This window comes from Pan paniscus, chromosome 20 (assembly GCF_029289425.2).
Source record: "Pan paniscus chromosome 20, NHGRI_mPanPan1-v2.0_pri, whole genome shotgun sequence".
Classification (NCBI taxonomy): Eukaryota; Metazoa; Chordata; class Mammalia; order Primates; family Hominidae; genus Pan; species Pan paniscus.
This window is the reverse complement of record NC_073269.2, coordinates 28,355,813-28,369,439: the sequence shown is the minus strand read 5'-3', so window position 1 is coordinate 28,369,439 and position 13,627 is coordinate 28,355,813. Positions and strand designations below refer to the sequence as shown.

Below are 13,627 nucleotides of genomic sequence, written 5' to 3'. Positions count from 1 at the left end.
CAATCATAATGCACCTCAATAAATTTAAGAAAATTGACATTATATCAAGAACTCTCTCAGATCACAGTGGAATAAAACTGGAAATCAACTCCCAAAGGAACCTTCAAAACCATGCAAATACATGGAAATTAAATAACCTGCTCCTTAATGAGCATTGCATTAAAAACAAAATCAATATGGAAATTAAAAAATTCTTCAACTTAATGACAATAATGATACAACCTATCAAAACCTCTGGGATACAGCTAAGGTGGTACTAAAAGGAAAGTTCATAGCCCTAAATGCCTACATCAAAAAGTTTGAAAGAGCACAGACAGACAAGGAACTAGAGAAACAAGAACAAATGAAACCCAAACCCAGCAGAAAAAAAAGGAAATAATCAAGATCAGAGCAGAACTAAATGAAATTGAAACAAACAAACAAACAAAAAATACAGAAGGTAAATGAAACAAAGAGCTGCTTCTCAGAAAAGATAAATAAAATTGATACATCATTAGCAAAATTGACCAAGAAGAGAGAAAATCCAAATAACCTCACTGAGAAATGAAACTAAAGAATATTATAACTGACACCACTGAAATACAAAAAAATCATTCAAGGCTCCTAAGAACACCTTTACACATATACACATAAGCTAGAAAACATAGAAGAGATGGATAAATTCCTGGAAAACGTAGAAGAGATGGATAAATTCCTGGAAAAATATAACCCTACTAGCTTAAAACAGGAAGAATTAGATACCCTGAACAGATCAATAACAAGCAGTGAGATTAAAATGGTAATTTAAAACTTACAACCAACAAAAAAAAATCCAATGGATTCACAGCAAAATTCTACCAGAAATTCAAAGTGGTACCAAACCTTTTGACACTAGATAGAGAAAGAATTCTCCCTAATTCATTCTATGAAGCCAGCATCACCCTAATACCAAAACCAGGAAAAGACACAACCAAAAAGAAAACTACAGACCCATATCCTTGATAAACATTAATGCTAAAATCCTTAACAAAATATTAGCTTACCAAATCCAACATGTCAAAAAGATAATCCACCATGATCAAGTGGGTTTCACACCACAGATGCAGGGATGGTTTAACACACACAGGTCAACAAATGATACACCACATAAACAGAATTGAAAACAAAAATCACATGATCATCTCAATAGATGCAGAAAAAACATTCAACAAAATCCAACATCACTTTATAATTAAAACTCTCAGCAAAGTTGGCATAAAAAGGACACCGCTTAATGTAATAAAAGCTATCTATGACAAACCCACAACCAACATAATAGTGAATGGGGAAAAGTTAAAAGCATTCCCTCTGAAAATGGGAACAAGACAAGGGTGCCCACTCTCACCACTCCTCTTCAACATTGTCCTGGAAATCATAGCCAGAGCAATAAGACAAGAAATAAAGGCATCCAAATCAGTAAACAGGAAGTCAAACTGTCCCTGTTTGCTGATGACATGATTATTTACCTTGAAAACCCTAAGGACTCCTCCAGAAAGCTCCTAGGACTGACAAAATTCAGAAAAGTTTCTGGATACAAGATTAATGTACACAAATCAGTAGCTCTTCTACTCACCAACAGCAACCAAATGGAGAATTAAATCAAGAACTCACCCCCTTTTACAATAGCTGAAAAAAATAAAGTACTTAGGAAATATACCTAATGAAGGAGCCAAAAGAAGGAAAACTACAAAACACTGCTGAAAGAAATCATAGACGACACAAACAAATGGAAACACATCCCATGCTCATGGATGGGTAGAATCAATATTGTGATAATGACCATACTGCCAAAAGCAATCAACAAATTCAACACAATCCCCATCAAAATACCACCATCATTCTTCACAGAGTTAGAAAAAACAATTCAAAAAATCATACGAAGCCCACATAGCCAAAGTAAGACTAAGAGAAAAAAGAACAAATCTGGAGGCAACACACTACCTGATTTCAAAGTATACTATAAGGTTATAGTCACCAAAACAGCATGGTCCTGGTATAAAAATAGGCACATACACCAATGGAACAGAGAACCCAGAAATAAACCCAAATACTTACAGCCAACTGATTTTCAACAAAGCAAACAAAAACATAAAGTGGGGAAAGGACACCCTTTTCAACAAATGGTGCTGGGATTATAGGCTAGCCACATGTGGGAGAATAAAACTGGATCCTCATCTCTCATCTTATTAAAAAAAAAAATCAACACAAGATGGATTAAGGACTTAAACCTAAGACCTGAAACTATAAAAACTCTGGAAGCTAACATTGAAAAAACTCTTCTAGGCATTGGTTGGCCAAAATTTCAAGACCAAAAACCTAAAAGCAAATGCAGTAAAAACAAAGATAAACAGCTGGGACCTAATTAAACTAAAAAGCTTTGGCATGGCAAAAGGAACAGTCAGCAGAATAAACAGATAACTCAGAGAGTGGGAGAAAATCTTTACAATCTATACATCTGACAAAGGACTAATATACAGAATCTGTAATGAACTCAAATCAGTAAGAAAAAAATCAAAAAATAGACAAATCTCAAAAGATACACAAATGGCCAACAAACATATAAAAAAATGCTCAACATCACTAATGATCAGGGAAATGCAAATCAAACCACAATGCGATACCACTCTATTCCTGCAGGAATGGCCGTAATCAAAAGATCAAAAAACTGTAGATGTTGGCATGGATGCAGCGATCAAAGAACACTTCCACACTGCCGGTGGGAATGTCAACCAGTACAGTCACTATAGGAAACTGTGGAAATTCCTTAAAGAACTAAAAGCAGAATTATCATTTGATCCAGCAATCCCACTACTGGGTATCTACCCAGAGAAAAATAAGTCATTATTTGAAAGAGATACTTGCACATGCATATTTCTAGCAGCACAATTCACAATTGCAAAATTCTGGAACCAACCAAAATGCCCATCAATCAACGAGTGGATAAAGAAACTGTGGGGGGTGTGTGTGTGTGTGTGTGTGTGTGTGTATGTGTGTGTGTTGGAATACTACTCAGCCATAACAAGTAATTAATTAAAAGCATTTGCAATAACCTGGATGAGACTGGAGACTATTATTCTACGTGAAGTAACTCAGGAATGGAAAACCAACCATCATATGTTCTCACTGATATGTGGGAGGTAAGCTATGAGAATGGAAAGGTATAAGAATAATACAATGGACTTTGGGGACATGGGGAGAAGAGTGGGAAGGGAGAGGAATAAAAGACAACATATATGATACAGTGTATACTGCTTGGGTGATGGGTGCACCAGGATCTCACAAATCACCACTAAAGAACTTACTCATCTAACCAAATACCACCTATACCCCAATAACTTATGGAACAATAAAATTAAAAATATATATATTCTTATAATTACAGACCAGTTCACATAATGAATACTTCATAAACTATTACACAGGCTGGGTGCAGTGGCTCACACCTGTAATCCCAGCACTCTGGGAGGCTGAGGTGGATGGATCACCTGAGGTCAGGAGTTTGAGACCAGCATGACCAACCTGGTGAAACACTGTCTGTATTGAAAATACAAAAATTAGCTGGGCATGGTGGCGGGCACATGTAATCCCAGCTACTTGGGAGGCTGAGGCAGAACTGCTTGAACCTGAGAGGCAGAGGCTGCAGTGAGCCAAGATGTCACCATTGCACTCCAGCCTGGGAGACAGAGCAAGACTCTATCTCAAAAGAAAAAAACAAGAACAACAACAACAACAAAAAAACTATTAAACAAACAAAAAAAGAATATTATGGGACTAGCATGAGTACCAGTCAAATTAAAACAGAGAATTTGCATGGGGAGATTCTGAACCCTGAGCCAAAAGATTGCACAGTAATAAATTCAATACAAAGCAGAGAGCATAGATTTGCTTCCACCATTTTTGAGAATTTTTGTTTTCTAGTGAATTAGGCCCCTGATTAAAATGATTTATTTTGTTCCAATATTTTTTTCTGCTAAAAATAGTTTCAAATTTATACTCACACAAACAGACTTACTTACTCCATAATTTATTTAGACCTAAAGTTTATCTTTAGACTAATAGATGTGAATATTTAACTCTATGTAAATCAATACTAACAGTCCATATGTGCTTGCAGGCAAAGGCCACATGTTCAAAGAAAAATATATTAAAATTTATAAAAATATTTATTCAGGATTTAGAAATGTATGGATTTTACATGTTTGTATATAATTTGTATTATGATGATAAAAATGACCCTGTAGTCAATAACAATTTAATTGTACATTAAAAATAACTAAAACTGTAGAATTGAATTGCTTGTAATACAAAGAATAAATGCTAGAGGTAATGGACATCTCATTTCCTCTAATGTGATTATCATATTTTGTATTCCTGTATTAAAATATGCCATATATGGCATAAACATATAAACATATATCCACAGAAATTAAGAAAAATACATTTAAATGTGAAAATAAGAATAAAAATATAACCTATAGGAACAATATTTTTTAACTTATTGGCCATTTAAAGTTACTGGCAAAAAAGATTACTAGCGATGTCAGTCCATTATCTTACCAAATAATGTATTGTTACCTACACGCTTGTGTAAGATGGAATAGGTTAAAGTTAGTGGCACAATAACATTTCAATGGATTCATGATAGTATTTAACATGTTAAAAATGTGGAATTGAAAAGTTAATTTCACAAATAATTTATAATTTAAAATATACTGTATAGTATTCCATAAAAGTACAATTAATAAAATAACATTACTAACCTAATTTTAACTAAAATTAAGAATATTTTTCTTTCATAATAATGCAGAAGAGTATTACTCTGAATACCTACCTCATGTATCACACAATATTATAAGTTAACCACAAAGAGCCTCTCTACTTAAATTTTCATTATGCATCTTACATTTTAATGTCCTTACCTTTCCACAGAAAAGGTCATAAGTAATGCTTACCTAATAAACAAGAATCTCTCATATATTTTGTCCAGCAACAATTAGTCACATGCTTTCACATTTGAATAAACCAGGAATAATGGAACAGCATGAAGTAATTTAACAGTTTAACTTCATTATTATTCACTTCAAAAAAAACCTGTATTTTCATAAAAAGTATAATTTGAATGTAATTATAACTCTCCAAAAAATATTCTACTTCTTTTAAAGTTATATACAAATAATGTTTATGCTATCTTTCGTTTTGTATTATTTTTTATACGCAGCACTCTGATTTACTATAGTGTCTAAACATTGAGTGGCCCTAGATATTTCTACTGTGGATTATTCTGATATTTACATAGACAATTTTGGATTAAATATCTTTCATATTTACTGCACCTGCAAAAATATATTTTAGTATAAACTCTTTGGTGTTTTATAATTTGTAGTTTTTGAAAAAATGTTTTTCCAAATTTATTATATTTGCAGGGTTTTCTTCAATATAAACTCGCTGATGTTGGACAAAATTTTAACAACTGCCTCAGGGTTTTCCTCTAGCACAAAATGTGTACAATAAGATTTCTGATGCAAGTAAAGGTATTACAACCCTATTTATATTTGTAGTGCTTTTTTAAAGTAAATACTCTTCTGCACTTTAAACACATATTTTCTAACAGATCTTTGGACAGTAATTACACTTTTATGCTTTTATTTCATATGAACTATCTGATTTTGAGTAAGATGTGAGCAGGTATTAATGGCTTTTTTACTTTATATTTGCACATTTGTTCTCAAGTATAAATGCTTATAAATGCTTTCCTGTGCAATAACGTGTGAGCATTAGTTAGAAGCTTGGCCATATTGTACACACTGATAGTTATCTCCAGTATAAATTATCTTACCTACAATCAAGTGTGACAATCATTTAAAGGCTTTGTCACATTCTTCACACTTCTAGGATTCTCAGCAGCATGATTTTCTTTATGTTTAGAAAAGCTTGAGTTGTTGTCAAAAGCATTGGCACATCTTTCAGGTTTGTAAAGTTTCTCTCCAGTATAAATAACCTTATGTCTGTAAAGAATTGAGGACTTTTTATAGGCTTTGACACCTTATTCACACTTGTAATATTTCTCTTCAATATAAGTTATCTTATGTGTATTAAGTTGTAAGGATTAAAGGCTTTGCCAAATTTTTCCCATTTGTAGGGTTGCTTTCAAGTATAAATTTTCTTGTGTTTAGTTAGGGCTGAGGACCAGGAAAAGGCATTGGCACATTCTTCACATTTGTAGGGTTTTAAACCAGTAAGAATTACCTTATGTTTAGTAAAGCTTGAAGACAGGTTAAAAGATTTGCCACATTCTTCACATTTGTAGGGTTTCTTTCCAGTATGAATTCTCTTATGGTTAGCAAAAATTGAAGACTGCCTAAAGGCTTTGCCACATTCTTCACACTTGTAGGGTTTTACTCCACTATGAATTACCTTATGTTTAGTAAAGCTTGAAGACAGGTTAAAAGATTTGCCACGTTCCTCACATTTGTAGGGTTTCTCTCCAGTATGAATTCTCTTATGTGTAGTAAGGGTTGAGGACTGGCTGAAAGCTTTGCCACGTTCTTCACATTTGTAGGGTTTCTCTCCAGTATGAATTATCTTATGTCGAGTAAGGATTGATGACTGGCTAAAAGCTTTTTCATATTCTTCACATTTGTAGGGTTTCTCTCCAGTGTGCATCCTCTTATGACCAGTTAGGGTAGTGAACCATAGAAATGCTTTGCCACCTTCTTCACATTTGTAGGGTCTCTCCCAGTATGAATTACCTTATGTGTAGTAAGGTGTGGGGACTGGCTAAAAGCATTGCCACATTCTTGACATTTGTAGGGTTTCTTTTCAGTATGAATTATCTTATGTATCATAAGGTTTGAGTTTTGGCTAAAAGGTTTGCCACATACTTCACATTTGCTGGGTTTCTCTCCAGTGTGTATCCTCTTATGTCTAGCTAGGGTTGAGAATTGAATTAATGCTTTGCCACATTCTTCACATTTGTAGGGTTTCTGTCTAGTATGAACTCTCCTAAGTTCAGTAAGGCCTGAGGACCAGATAAATGCTTTGCCACTTTCTTCACACTTGTAATGTTTCCCTCTAGTATGAATTCTCTTATGTTTAGTAAGGGTTGAGAACTGGGTAAACGCTTTGCCACATTCTTCACATTTGTAGAGTTTCTTTCTTCTGTGCATCCTCATATCTAGTTAGGGTTGAGGGCTGGCAAAATGCTTTGCCACATTCTTCACATCTGTAAAGTTTTTCTTCAGCACAAATTATTTTATGTGTAGTAAGGGTTGAGTGTTGCTTAAAAGCTTTGCCACATTCTTCACATTTGTAAGGTTTCTGTTCAGTATGAATTTTCTTATTATTAGTAAGGATTGAGGACCAATTAAAGGTTTTTCCACATTTTTTACATTTGTAGGACTTCTCTCTAGCATAAATGCTTTTATGTTGGGTTTTGTGTGAAAGCATGCAAAATGATTTGACACATTTTTGACATTTGAAAGGTTTTCTTCCAGTATATCTTATTTTTTGCTTGAATTTAAAAATTTATAAAGGACTTTCAAACATTTACCACATTGAAATACTTTGCTCTGAGTAGTTGTGAAACACTTGTTAAGTCCATTATAACCTTCTTTGTGCACCTGACACTCATCCACACTTTTACAGCCATTTCTCAACAGTAAATTATCATGTCCACATTTTTCATGTCTTCTCAGTATTACTTTTTAAAAGGAATCTTCCATGCCCTGCTCTGGCCAGAGGTCTTAAGCAAAATGAGGGCATATACCTAAAAAAAAAAAATTAAAAATAATAAATTACTCCACCTAATAGACTCACATGGATATAGTTTTAAAATCTTACCTTTAAAATTATACCAAATACATAAACAAGAGGGCATTGCAAAATACCACAGGCTCTAATTCATTTATAGATATATAAATGTAACTAAAATATACAGACCCAAATACATCTGTAAAAAATTTATAAATAAGTGTTTGCAGTGTTCCAGGTGAGCACAAAGAAAAAAAGGAAGTGTTAAATTCACCCAACACAGCTTTTCCTGCTTTCCACTATAACGTGGTACCTTCAGAAGTAAATTCCTAACTCTTGGTTTCTGTTTTAAAAGAAAGCTAAAATACTGGCACATTCGTTGTTATTTCTGACTTTTAGGGACCTTTTCTGACACTTGTTTCAGTCTCTCATGATATAAAGTGCTGAAAGAAATGGTGGTATATTTTGAAATGAGAGTTTGAGTCAGCTGAGACCAAAAAAAAAAGTGGTAGAGCAGCAGACTGACTGCAGTACCACAGAAAAGGAACAGGTGTAGCAAGTGATTTCTGACTCCTACAAAATAACAAGAGTAAACTGTTAATTAAAAAATAAACACAAAATTTCAGACAGCACATATCCTAAGAATATGTGTGAGAAACTCCCATAATCACCAGCCAAAACGATTGTTTTCAGACTATGCCAGGACAGAACAACATTATAAAGATTTTGACAGGTAGCTTTTTTTAATGTCCAAATCACAATCAAAGATAATATATACAAAATAGGGCAATATGATCCCACCAAAAATATTATAAAATTTTCTGAAAGAAAGCATACAAAAAATCAGAGGTATAAATTACTTTTAATAATTGGCAATAAATTGAATCGTTCTCATTGATTAAAATAGGAACAGAGACAACTATGGAAATTCAGAAAAATGAGGACAAGAACAAAAATACTTAAGATTTCAAAAAAACAAAAATTGTGGAGGTAAAAAAATTTAAAAAAAACTAATAGATCCTAAAAGTAAGAAAATATGATGTAAAAATAAAGAAGTACAACAAACTAGTATCACAGAAAGATATTTATAACAAACATGTATATAACCACAATTTCTAGTCAAAGACAAAAAGATTATCTTTGAAGCTGCAAGATAAAAGTGATGTGCCAGGCCAGGCATGGTGGCTCCTGCCTGTAATCCAGGCACTTTGGGAGGCAGAGGTGGAAGGATCACCTGAGGTCAGGAGTTCAAGGCCAGCCTGGACAAGATGGTGAAACCCTGTCTCTACCAAAACGACAAAAATTAGCTGGGTGTGGTGGCACATGCCTGTAATACCAGCTACTCAGGAGGCTGAGGCTGGAGAACCGCTTGAACCTGGGAAGTGGAGGTTGCAGTGAGTTGAAGTCATACCACTATGCTCCAGCCTGGCTGGGGGATAGAGAGACGTTTAGTCTCAAAAAAAGAACTATGTTATGGAGTCATGAAAAAGTTGTTTAAAAAAATACCTATTAAGTGAGAATTATACCATCAGTGAATCTATCCTGCCAAAAAAAAAAAAAAAACCTTCCAAAGTAATGAAATTCTAAAAAAGTATATTGGATCTGCATATGCCCTACATACAAAAGGTGCTAACAACAGTTCCTTTTACTGAAAATAACATGATTCAAAAAGCTACACATAATTATATAAAAATACATTATTTTCCAGAAAAAATATGCAAATACACTTTGTAGAATTTCTTAGCATTATCCTAGTGACGCAGAAAACATTTTTAATTATTCTCTGAAATTTGAACAATAAAAGAATAGAAATCATTATAAACATCAGTTAATGAATATACAACATAAGAAGATATAATTAGCAATATCAATGACAAATTTGAGGGAAGATGTAATAAAGAAGAATTTTTGTATGCAACCTGTTTTTCTACCAGATTAAAATGTATTGTTGTATCTTTTAGACATTATATGTAGTCCCCAAGGTACCACAAAAGTATTTGTATAAATACACAAAAGAGGTTGGGCATGGTGGCTTATGCCTGCAATTCCAGCACTTTGGGAGGCCGAGGCGGGTGGATCACCTGAAGTCAGGAGTTCAAGACTAGCCTGACCAACATGGAGAAACCTCATATCTACTAAAAATACAAAATTAGCCAGGCTGTAATCTCAGCTACTCAGGAGGTTGAGGCAGGCAAATTGCTTGAACCCAGGAGGCGGAGATTGCGGTGAGCCAAGATCAATGCCATTGCACTCCAGCATGGACAACAAGAGTAAAACTCAGTCTCAAACAAACAAATAAATAAATAAGTGAAAGCATATCAATGCAAACATCAAAAAGACACAAAGATGGAAAGAGAATAAGAGACAAAGATGCAATAATCAAATAAAATGCATAATAAAATAACAGTAAGTCTAATAATCAAAAAAGACTGTAAGTGGCAGGATGGAAGTAGACATTCCATGCAAACATTAATCAAATGAGAGCAGAAAGAGTCAAAATAATATCACACAAGCTACATCTTAAGTCAGAAAGTATAATATTTTATAAAATGTGCTTGAAATTGAAACTCCAAAGAAACAAAGAAGGACATCAAAAAATAATAGATTCATTCACAGGGAATCTATGACAAATTTGTGTGTGTGTGTGTGTGTGTGTGTGTGTGTGTGTGTCTCTCACATTAGGGTTCCAAGTATATAAAGCAAATATTGACAGAATGGAAGAAACACACAGAAAGCAATATAATTAGAACAAGATATTTTAATACCACACTTTTTGTAATAAAAATAAAACAAGAAAGAATGTTAATAAGAGAACAGACTACTTAAAGGCAGTATAAAACAATTATTCCAAACAGAGTTATGGAGAACACTCCTCAACAACATCAGAATACACACCCTTCTCAATAGCTCATACAACATTTCCCTTGAAAGACCACATCTTAGGACAAAAAGGAAGTCTTATCAAATTTTTTAAAAGTAAATTTCTATGAACTACATTCTATGACCAAAATGGAATGAGAGTATACAACGATAAAAGAAAAAAAAAACTGAAAAATTTACAAATATATAGAAACTAAACAACACACTCTTGAGTGTGCTCTTACACAAAGGTTGAAATACTTAATATTGCAGAGTCCATCCTGCTCAATGCAATCTACAGATTTAATGCAATATTTTTCAAATTTCTCATTGCATTTTTGAAGAAATAGAAATACCAACCTCAAAAGTATACAGAGACTCAAAACAAAAACAAACTACCCAACAATATTTAAAAAAAAAAGAAAGAAAGAATGCTGCAGGCATTAAAGTGCCTGATTCAAAACACATTACAAAGCTACTGAATTAAACAATTTGATATGAGTATAAAGGTGAAAAAGTAGACGAATAAAATAGAATGCAGCACATATATAAACTTTCACATATATGGTCATATAAGTGGTCATTTATAGACTCATAATTATTGCAGCATTGTTACTGTAAGCAAATAGGTAAAAGCAATGCAAATATCTTTCAATAAATCATTCAGTAGATATAATTTGATATATAAAAATTCTTCCCAGGCACGGTGGTTCACACCTGTAATCCCAGCACTTTGGGAGGCCAAGGCAGGCAGAGCACAAGGTAAGGAGTTCGAGATCAGCCAGGCCAACATGGTGAACCCTGTCTTTACTAAAAAAAAAATACAAAAATTAGCCAAACGTGCTGGCATGTGCCTGTAATCCCAGCTACTCGGGAGGCTGAGGCAAAAGAATTGCTTGAACCCAGGAGGCGGAGGTTGCAGTGAGCCAAGATCGCCCCACTGCACTCCAGCCTAGGTGACAGGGCAAGACTGTCTCTCTCTCTCTCTATATATATATTCTGGAATATACTCAATATTCAAACGCAGGAAATAGTCTACCAACTATAAATATAAATCTTGATGGCATTATGCAAAATGAAATGAGCCAATCACAAAAAGACACAGATTTTATGACATACATGAAGTAGTTATACTGTTAAAAACAAAAAACAGAGTGGTGTTTGCAAAACGCTATAAAACAGAAAAAATTGTGGCCAGGCATGGTGGCCCATACCTGTAATCCCAGCACTTTGAAAGGCTGAGGCAGATAGATTACCTAAGGTCAGGAGTTTGAAACCAGGCTGGCCAACATGGTGAAACTGCATCTTTACTAAAAATGCAAAAATTAGCCAGGCATGGTGATGGGCACCTGTAATTCCAGCTATTCAGGAGGCTGAGGCATGAGAATTGCTTGAACCCGGGAGGTGGAAGTTGCAGTGAGGTGAATCATGCCACAGCACTCCAGCCTGAGTAGCAGAGCAAGACTCCAGCTCAAAAAAAAAGAAAAAGAAAAAAAGAAAAAATTAAAAATTAGTACTTGTTATTTAATATGTGTTAAGATTTAGCTTTGCAAGATAAAAACATTTTAGCAATATGTTGCATGACAATGTCAAGATAATTGATATGACTAAATATTTAAAAATATTTTGTGGTAAATTTTGTGGGTTTTTTTTTTGACAAGAAAAAATAATAATAACTAAAAGAGATACAGAGTTATGATAGTTTTAAATTATATTCAAATCCAAAAGTGTTTCTCCCACACAGAAATCATATAGATTTACAAATAAATAGGTTGTTGAAATTATAAAAATTGTATGGGCTGAGCATGGTGGCTCACACCTGTAATCTCAGTACATTGGGAAGCTGAGGCAGGCAGATCACCTGAGGTTGGGAGTTCAAGACCAGCCTGACCAACATGGAGAAACCCTGTCTCTACTTAAAATACAAAAATATTAGCCAGGCATGTTGGCACATGCCTGTAATCCCAGCTACATAGGAGGCTGAGGCACTAGAATCATTTCAACCCAGGAGGCAGAAGTTGCAGTGAGCTGAGATCGTGCCACTGCACTCCAGCCTGGGCAAGAAGAGCAAGACTCCACCTCAAAAAAAAAGAGAATTTTATGATGACTCATCTACGCAGAATTAGAAAACCATTCACAACAAACCTACACAACAAATATACAAGTTAGAAAAAAAAATACAAGGATAACATTTATTTTTGTATACAGGAAAACAAACAGAGATAATTCTATTGGAAAAAGACGTATAGCTCATTCATATTTGACTTTCTTCCACGCTGTCTTAAATTATAAGATGTTAAAAATTAGCATGCATAATTATAATAAATACTAAAAAATCAAAACACAATTAATGAATGTGTGGTGGCATACCCTAAAATATATAACACAAAAATCTACAATTGCAAAACAAAGTTAAAACATGGAATGTAAAACTTATTAGATACCTTGGGAGGCCAAGGCAGGCAGATCATGAGGTCAGGAGATCAAGACCATCCTGGCTAACATGGTGAAACCAAGTCTCTACTAAAAATATAACAAAATAGCTGGGCGTGGTGGCGGGCACCTGTACTCCCAGCTACTCAGGATGCTGAGGCAAGAGAATGGCATGAACCCAGGAGACAGAGTTTGCCATGAGCTGAGATTGTGCCACTGCACTCCAGCCTGGGCAACAGAGCGAGACTCCATCTCAAAAAAAACAAAAACAAAAACAAAAACAAAACAAAACAAACAACTTATTAGATAACCATCAACTAGATTTAGGAAATCTTAGAAGAAGAAAATGAAGAAAAAAAATGCAGAGGTTATTTGAAGATAAAAAAGGGTGAAAACTTCCCAAATTTTGATGTAATAAAAAAAATTTTCTAACCAATAATACTTGATTTAAATTTACTTCACTTTAAAAAGAAGATGAAAATAAAGAATTTCCAACATAAAAGATGAAGATGTTCATCACCACTAGCACAGTTCTACACAAAAAGGTACATGGTGACCATCATGGCTC

At 34.1% G+C, this 13,627-nt stretch overlaps 1 pseudogene; it reads right to left on the bottom strand.

Annotated features, from left to right (window-relative positions):
* The window catches only part of LOC100967297 (zinc finger protein 254-like), a 73,966-nt pseudogene that overhangs the window by 41,257 nt on the left and 19,082 nt on the right, over positions 1–13,627 (bottom strand).